Here is a 9,666-nt window from a genome sequence, read left to right on the forward strand (position 1 = left end):
GTGTGTTTGTCTTTGGGGTTGTGGGGAATTGTTCTGTGTTGAGCCTATGCTTTGCCAGACTGTTTGTTGGTTGTTCGTTCATTCTCATGGTTTGTTATTTTGGCATTCATTTTGATAGTGAATAAAAGTCAAGATGAGCCTGCACATACCTGCTGCGTTTTGGTCCTCTTCTCTCCAGTACGGCATTTTTAAGGCTGAGTACAACTTATTGTATGACAGTCGCCCACCAGATAAGCTTGCCACCCTGATAAGATCATTTCCTGACGATGGCTCATCATTCATCGTACTTGGCGATTTCAACCTCCCAACGTCTGCCTTCGATTCATTTCTTTCTCCTCCTTGCATCTTTTGACCTCATCCTTTTTTAATCTTCTCCCTCTCAAAAGGCAGTCAATACGCTTGACCTCATCTTTACTAGAGTCTGTTCTCATACTAATCTCACTGTAACCCCCCTCCAGGTCTCTGTTCTCCTACTAATCACACTGTAACCCCCCTCCAGGTCTCTGTTCTCCTACTAATCTCACTGTAACCCCCCCTCCAGGTCTCTGTTCTCCTACTAATCTCACTGTAACCCCCCTCCAGGTCTCTGTTCTCCTACTAATCTCACTGTAACCCTCCTCCAGGTCTCTGTTCTCCTACTAATCTCACTGTAACCCCCCTCCAGGTCTCTGTTCTCCTACTAATCTCACTGTAACCCCCCTCCAGCTCTCTGTTCTCCTACTAATCTCACTGTAACCCCCCTCCAGGTCTCTGTTCTCTTACTAATCTCACTGTAACCCCCCTCCAGGTCTCTGTTCTCCTACTAATCTCACTGTAACCCCCCTCCAGGTCTCTGTTCTCCTACTAATCTCACTGTAACCCCCTTCCAGGTCTCTGTTCTCCTACTAATCTCACTGTAACCCCCCTCCAGGTCTCTGTTCTACTAATCTCACTGTAACCCCCTTCCAGGTCTCTGTTCTCCTACTAATCTCACTGTAACCCCCCTCCAGGTCTCTGTTCTCCTACTAATCTCACTGTAACCCCCCTCCAGGTCTCTGTTCTCCTACTAATCTCACTGTAACCCCCCTCCAGGTCTCTGTTCTCCTACTAATCTCACTGTAACCCCTCTCCAAGTCTTGTGGGAGAAAGGTAGACTTGATGAGGGAAAGAAAGATAGAAATACATTAGCTAGCAAAAGAGGAGACTGACAGCAGGCCCTGAGTGGAAATAACAGATGGCTATACATCCCCAAGCAGGAACCACGTAAAGGCCAAGCAAGCTGTATGTATAGCCATGACTAAATTTATGCCAAGCGTAAGCCTGCAATGCATGCATTAGTTTCATATCCATATGAGGAGAGTCTAGCCCCTACTATGTTAGAGCTAAAAGCAGATGAGGGCGTTATCCATTGGGTTGAAAGAAAATGGTGGCAAAACGCATAGGGGGTTTTACTTCATTTACATAAAGGATGGACCTATGTATTGTATATGCATAAAAGCAGAGCCGGGGCCTAAGGAAGGCAGTTGTTGTTCCGCGGACCGGCTCGGCTTTAACACTCTGTATTAAAGTCTATATCGAATTTACAAGTTCTTGTAAGAAGTGTTATTCTTAAGACTATTTTCCACGACAGTCTCTGTTCTCCTACTAATCTCACTGTAACCCCCCTCCAGGTCTCTGTTCTCTTACTAATCTCACTGTAACCCCCCTCCAGGTCTCTGTTCTCTTACTAATCTCACTGTAACCCTCCTCCAGGTCTCTGTTCTCCTACTAATCTCACTGTAACCCTCCTCCAGGTCTCTGTTCTCCTATTAATCTCACTGTAACCCTCCTCCAGGTCTCTGTTCTCCTACTAATCTCACTGTAACCCCCTCCAGGTCTCTGTTCTCCTACTAATCTCACTGTAACCCTCCTCCAGGTCTCTGTTCTCCTACTAATCTCACTGTAACCCCCCTCCAGCTCTCTGTTCTCCTACTAATCTCACTGTAACCCCCCTCCAGCTCTCTGTTCTCCTACTAATCTCACTGTAACCCCCCTCCAGGTCTCTGTTCTCTTACTAATCTCACTGTAACCCCCCTCCAGGTCTCTGTTCTCCTACTAATCTCACTGTAACCCCCCTCCAGGTCTCTGTTCTCCTACTAATCTCACTGTAACCCCCCTCCAGGTCTCTGTTCTCCTACTAATCTCACTGTAACCCCCTTCCAGGTTTCTGTTCTCCTACTAATCTCACTGTAACCCCCCTCCAGGTCTCTGTTCTACTAATCTCACTGTAACCCCCTTCCAGGTCTCTGTTCTCCTACTAATCTCACTGTAACCCCCCTCCAGGTCAATGTTCTCCTACTAATCTCACTGTAACCCCCCTCCAGGTCTCTGTTCTCCTACTAATCTCACTGTAACCCCCCTCCAGGTCTCTGTTCTCCTACTAATCTCACTGTAACCCCCCTCCAGGTCTCTGTTCTCCTACTAATCTCACTGTAACCCCCCTCCAGGTCTCTGTTCTTTTATTAATCTCACTGTAACCTTCCTCCAGGTTTCTGTTCTCTTACTAATCTCACTGTAACCCCCCTCCAGGTCTCTGTTCTACTAATCTCACTGTAACCCCCCTCCAGGTCTCTGTTCTACTAATCTCACTGTAACCCCCCTCCAGGTCTCTGTTCTCCTACTAATCTCACTGTAACCCTCCTCCAGGTCTCTGTTCTACTAATCTCACTGTAACCCCCTTCCAGGTCTCTGTTCTCCTATTAATCTCACTGTAACCCTCCTCCAGGTCTCTGTTCTCCTACTAATCTCACTGTAACCCCCTCCAGGTCTCTGTTCTCCTACTAATGTCACTGTAACTCCCCTCCAGGTCTCTGTTCTCCTACTAATCTCACTGTAACCCCCCTCCAGGTCTCTGTTCTCCTACTAATCTCACTGTAACCCCCCTCCAGGTGTCTGTTCTCTTACTAATCTCACTGTAACCCTCCTCCAGGTCTCTGTTCTACTAATCTCACTGTAACCCCCTTCCAGGTCTCTGTTCTCCTACTAATCTCACTGTAACCCTCCTCCAGGTCTATGTTCTCCTACTAATCTCACTGTAACCCCCCTCCAGGTCTCTGTTCTTTTATTAATCTCACTGTAACCTTCCTCCAGGTCTCTGTTCTCTTACTAATCTCACTGTAACCCCCCTCCAGGTCTGTTCTACTAATCTCACTGTAACCCTCCTCCAGGTCTCTGTTCTCCTACTAATCTCACTGTAACCCCCCTCCAGGTCTCTGTTCTCCTACTAATCTCACTGTAACCCCCCTCCAGCTCTCTGTTCTCCTACTAATCTCACTGTAACACCCCTCCAGGTCGCTGTTCTCCTATTAATCTCACTGTAGGTCAATGTTCTCCTATTAATCTCACTGTAACCCCCCTCCAGGTCTCTGTTCTCCTACTAATCTCACTGTAACCCCCCTCCAGCTCTCTGTTCTCCTACTAATCTCACTGTAACCCCCCTCCAGTTCTCTGTTCTCCTACTAATCTCACTGTAACCCCCCTCCAAGTCTCTGTTCTCCTACTAATCTCACTGTAACCCCCCTCCAGGTCTCTGTTCTCCTACTAATCTCACTGTAACCCCCCCTCCAGGTCTCTGTTCTCCTACTAATCTCACTGTAACCCCCCTCCAGGTCTCTGTTCTCCTACTAATCTCACTGTAACCCCCTCCAGGTCTCTGTTCTCCTACTAATCTCACTGTAACCCCCCTCCAGGTCTCTGTTCTCCTACTAATCTCACTGTACCCCCCCCTCCAGCTCTCTGTTCTCCTACTAATCTCACTGTAACCCCAATCCAGGTCTCTGTTCTCTTACTAATCTCACTGTAACCCCCCTCCAGGTCTCTGTTCTCCTACTAATCTCACTGTAACCCCCCTCCAGGTCTCTGTTCTCCTACTAATCTCACTGTAACCCCCCTCCAGGTCTCTGTTCTACTAATCTCACTTTAACCCCCTTCCAGGTCTCTGTTCTCCTACTAATCTCACTGTAACCCCCCTCCAGGTCTCTGTTCTCCTACTAATCTCACTGTAACCCCCCTCCAGGTCTCTGTTCTCCTACTAATCTCACTGTAACCCCCCTGCAGGTCTCTGGTCTCCTACTAATCTCACTGTAACCCCCCTCCAGGTCTCTGTTCTCCTACTAATCTCACTGTAACCCCCCTCCAGGTCTCTGTTCTCCTACTAATCTCACTGTAACCCCCCTCCAGGTCTCTGTTCTTTTATTAATCTCACTGTAACCTTCCTCCAGGTCTCTGTTCTCTTACTAATCTCACTGGAACCCCCCTCCAGGTCTCTGTTCTACTAATCTCACTGTAACCCTCCTCCAGGTCTCTGTTCTCCTACTAATCTCACTGTAACCCCCCTCCAGGTCTCTGTTCTTTTATTAATCTCACTGTAACCTTCCTCCAGGTCTCTGTTCTACTAATCTCACTGTAACCCCCCTCCAGGTTGCTGTTCTCCTACTAATCTCACTGTAACCCCCCTCCAGGTCTCTGTTCTACTAATCTCACTGTAACCCCCTTCCAGGTCTCTGTTCTCCTATTAATCTCACTGTAACCCTCCTCCAGGTCTCTGTTCTCCTACTAATCTCACTGTAACCCCCTCCAGGTCTCTGTTCTCCTACTAATGTCACTGTAACTCCCCTCCAGGTCTCTGTTCTCCTACTAATCTCACTGTAACCCCCCTCCAGGTCTCTGTTCTCCTACTAATCTCACTGTAACCCCCCTCCAGCTCTCTGTTCTCCTACTAATCTCACTGTAACACCCCTCCAGGTCGCTGTTCTCCTATTAATCTCACTGTAGGTCTCTGTTCTCCTATTAATCTCACTGTAGGTCTCTGTTCTCCTATTAATCTCACTGTAACCCCCCTCCAGGTCTCTGTTCTCCTACTAATCTCACTGTAACCCCCCTCCAGGTCTCTGTTCTCCTACTAATCTCACTGTAACCCCCCTCCAGGTCGCTGTTCTCCTATTAATCTCACTGTAGGGCAATGTTCTCCTATTAATCTCACTGTAACCCCCCTCCAGGTCTCTGTTCTCCTACTAATCTCACTGTAACCCCCCTCCAGGTCTCTGTTCTCCTACTAATCTCACTGTAACCCCCCTCCAGCTCTCTGTTCTCCTACTAATCTCACTGTAACCCCCCTCCAGTTCTCTGTTCTCCTACTAATCTCACTGTAACCCCCCTCCAGGTCTCTGTTCTCCTACTAATCTCACTGTACCCCCCCCTCCAGCTCTCTGTTCTCCTACTAATCTCACTGTAACCCCAATCCAGGTCTCTGTTCTCTTACTAATCTCACTGTAACCCCCCTCCAGGTCTCTGTTCTCCTACTAATCTCACTGTAACCCCCCTCCAGGTCTCTGTTCTCCTACTAATCTCACTGTAACCCCCCTCCAGGTCTCTGTTCTACTAATCTCACTTTAACCCCCTTCCAGGTCTCTGTTCTCCTACTAATCTCACTGTAACCCCCCTCCAGGTCTCTGTTCTCCTACTAATCTCACTGTAACCCCCCTCCAGGTCTCTGTTCTCCTACTAATCTAACTGTAACCCCCCTCCAGGTCTCTCTTCTCCTACTAATCTCACTGTAACCCCCCTCCAGGTCTGTTCTCCTACTAATCTCACTGTAACCCCCCTCCAGGTCTCTGTTCTCCTACTAATCTCACTGTAACCCCCCCTCCAGGTCTGTTCTCCTACTAATCTCACTGTAACCCCCCTCCAGGTCTCTGTTCTACTAATCTCACTTTAACCCCCCTCCAGGTCTCTGTTCTCCTACTAATCTCACTGTAACCCCCCTCCAGGTCTCTGTTCTCCTACTAATCTCACTGTAACCCCCTTCCAGGTCTCTGTTCTCCTACTAATCTCACTGTAACCCCCCTCCAGGTCTCTGTTCTCCTACTAATCTCACTGTAACCCTCCTCCAGGTCTCTGTTCTTTTATTAATCTCACTGTAACCTTCCTCCAGGTCTCTGTTCTCCTACTAATCTCACTGTAACCCCCCTCCAGGTTTCTGTTCTTTTATTAATCTCACTGTAACCTTCCTCCAGGTCTCTGTTCTACTAATCTCACTGTAACCCTCCTCCAGGTCTCTGTTCTCCTACTAATCTCACTGTAACCCCCCTCCAGGTCTCTGTTCTACTAATCTCACTGTAACCCCCTTCCAGGTCTCTGTTCTCCTATTAATCTCACTGTAACCCTCCTCCAGGTCTCTGTTCTCCTACTAATCTCACTGTAACCCCCTCCAGGTCTCTGTTCTCCTACTAATGTCACTGTAACTCCCCTCCAGGTCTCTGTTCTCCTACTAATCTCACTGTAACCCCCCTCCAGGTCTCTGTTCTCCTACTAATCTCACTGTAACCCCCCCTCCAGGTCTCTCTTCTCCTACTAATCTCACTGTAACCCCCCTCCAGGTCTGTTCTCCTACTAATCTCACTGTAACCCCCCTCCAGGTCTCTGTTCTCCTACTAATCTCACTGTAACCCCCCTCCAGCTCTCTGTTCTCCTACTAATCTCACTGTAACACCCCTCCAGGTCGCTGTTCTCCTATTAATCTCACTGTAGGTCTCTGTTCTCCTATTAATCTCATTGTAGGTCTCTGTTCTCCTATTAATCTCACTGTAGGTCTCTGTTCTCCTATTAATCTCACTGTAACCCCCCTCCAGGTCTCTGTTCTCCTACTAATCTCACTGTAACCCCCCTCCAGGTCTCTGTTCTACTAATCTCACTGTAACCCTCCTCCAGGTCTCTGTTCTCCTACTAATCTCACTGTAACCCTCCTCCAGGTCTCTGTTCTCCTACTAATCTCACTGTAACCCCCTCCAGGTGTCTGTTCTCCTATTAATCTCACTGTAACCCTCCTCCAGGTCTCTGTTCTCCTACTAATCTCACTGTAACCCTCCTCCAGGTCTCTGTTCTCCTACTAATCTCACTGTAACCCTCCTCCAGGTCTCTGTTCTCTTACTAATCTCACTGTAACCCCCCTCCAGGTCTCTGTTCTCCTACTAATCTCACTGTAACCCTCCTCCAGGTCTCTGTTCTCCTACTAATCTCACTGTAACCCTCCTCCAGGTCTCTGTTCTCTTACTAATCTCACTGTAACCCCCCTCCAGGTCTCTGTTCTCCTACTAATCTCACTGTAACTCCCCTCCAGGTGTCTGTTCTCTTACTAATCTCACTGTAACCCCCCTCCAGGTGTCTGTTCTCTTACTAATCTCACTGTAACCCTCCTCCAGGTCTCTGTTCTACTAATCTCACTGTAACCCCCTTCCAGGTCTCTGTTCTCCTACTAATCTCACTGTAACCCTCCTCCAGGTCTATGTTCTCCTACTAATCTCACTGTAACCCCCCTCCAGGTCTCTGTTCTTTTATTAATCTCACTGTAACCGTCCTCCAGGTCTCTGTTCTCTTACTAATCTCACTGTAACCCCCCTCCAGGTCTGTTCTACTAATCTCACTGTAACCCTCCTCCAGGTCTCTGTTCTCCTACTAATCTCACTGTAACCCCCCTCCAGGTCTCTGTTCTCCTACTAATGTCACTGTAACCCCCCTCCAGGTCTCTGTTCTCCTACTAATCTCACTGTAACCCCCTCCAGGTCTCTGTTCTCCTACTAATCTCACTGTAACCCCCCTCCAGGTCTCTGTTCTCCTACTAATCTCACTGTAACCCCCCTCCAGGTCTCTGTTCTCCTACTAATCTCACTGTAACCCCCCTCCAGCTCTCTGTTCTCCTACTAATCTCACTGTAACCCCCCTCCAGGTCTCTGTTCTCCTACTAATCTCACTGTAACCCCCCTCCAGCTCTCTGTTCTCCTACTAATCTCACTGTAACACCCCTCCAGGTCTCTGTTCTCCTACTAATCTCACTGTAACCCTCCTCCAGGTCTATGTTCTCCTACTAATCTCACTGTAACCCCCCTCCAGGTCTCTGTTCTTTTATTAATCTCACTGTAACCCCCCTCCAGGTCTGTTCTACTAATCTCACTGTAACACCCCTCCAGGTCGCTGTTCTCCTATTAATCTCACTGTAGGTCTCTGTTCTCCTATTAATCTCACTGTAACCCCCCTCCAGGTCTCTGTTCTCCTACTAATCTCACTGTAACCCCCCTCCAGGTCTCGGTTCTCCTATTAATCTCACTGTAACCCCCCTCCAGGTCTCTGTTCTCCTACTAATCTCACTGTAACCCCCCTCCAGGTCTCTGTTCTCCTACTAATCTCACTGTAACCCCCCTCCAGCTCTCTGTTCTCCTACTAATCTCACTGTAACCCCCCTCCAGGTCTCTGTTCTCCTACTAATCTCACTGTAACCCCCCTCCAGGTCTCTGTTCTCCTACTAATCTCACTGTAACCCTCCTCCAGGTCTCTGTTCTCCTACTAATCTCACTGTAACCCCCCCTCCAGGTCTCGGTTCTCCTATTAATCTCACTGTAACCCCCCTCCAGGTCTCTGTTCTCCTACTAATCTCACTGTAACCCCCCTCCAGGTCTCTGTTCTCCTACTAATCTCACTGTAACCCCCCTCCAGCTCTCTGTTCTCCTACTAATCTCACTGTAACCCCCCTCCAGGTCTCTGTTCTCCTACTAATCTCACTGTAACCCCCCTCCAGGTCTCTGTTCTCCTACTAATCTCACTGTAACCCTCCTCCAGGTCTCTGTTCTCCTACTAATCTCACTGTAACCCTCCTCCAGGTCTCTGTTCTCCTACTAATCTCACTGTAACCCCCCTCCAGCTCTCTGTTCTCCTACTAATCTCACTGTAACCCTCCTCCAGGTCTCTGTTCTCCTACTAATCTCACTGTAACCCTCCTCCAGGTCTCTGTTCTACTACTAATCTCACTGTAACCCTCCTCCAGGTCTATTTTCTCCTACTAATCGCACTGTAACCCCCCTCCAGGTCTCTGTTCTACTAATCTCACCGTAACCCCCTTCCAGGTCTCTGTTCTCCTACTAATCTCACTGTAACCCTCCTCCAGGTCTCTGTTCTCCTACTAATCTCACTGTAACCCCCTCCAGGTCTCTGTTCTCCTACTAATCTCACTGTAACCCCCCTCCAGGTCTCTGTTCTCCTACTAATCTCACTGTAACTCCCCTCCAGGTCTCTGTTCTCTTACTAATCTCACTGTAACCCCCCTCCAGGTGTCTGTTCTCTTACTAATCTCACTGTAACCCTCCTCCAGGTCTCTGTTCTACTAATCTCACTGTAACCCCCTTCCAGGTCTCTGTTCTCCTACTAATCTCACTGTAACCCCCCTCCAGGTCTCTGTTCTCCTACTAATCTCACTGTAACCCCCCTCCAGGTCTCTGTTCTTTTATTAATCTCACTGTAACCTTCCTCCAGGTCTCTGTTCTCTAACTAATCTCACTGTAACCCTCCTCCAGGTCTCTGTTCTACTAATCTCACTGTAACCCTCCTCCAGGTCTCTGTTCTCTTACTAATCTCACTGTAACCCCCCTCCAGGTCTCTGTTCTCCTACTAATCTCACTGTAACCCCCCTCCAGGTCTCTGTTCTCCTACCAATCTCACTGCAACCCCCCTCCAGGTCTCTGTTCTCCTACTAATCTCACTGTAACCCCCTCCAGGTCTCTGTTCTCCTATTAATCTCACTGTAACCCCCCTCCAGGTCTCTGTTCTACTAATCTCACTGTAACCCCCCTCCAGGTCTCTGTTCTCCTACTAATCTCACTG

This window comes from Salmo salar, chromosome ssa09 (genome assembly GCF_905237065.1).
Source record: "Salmo salar chromosome ssa09, Ssal_v3.1, whole genome shotgun sequence".
Taxonomy (NCBI): domain Eukaryota; kingdom Metazoa; phylum Chordata; class Actinopteri; order Salmoniformes; family Salmonidae; genus Salmo; species Salmo salar.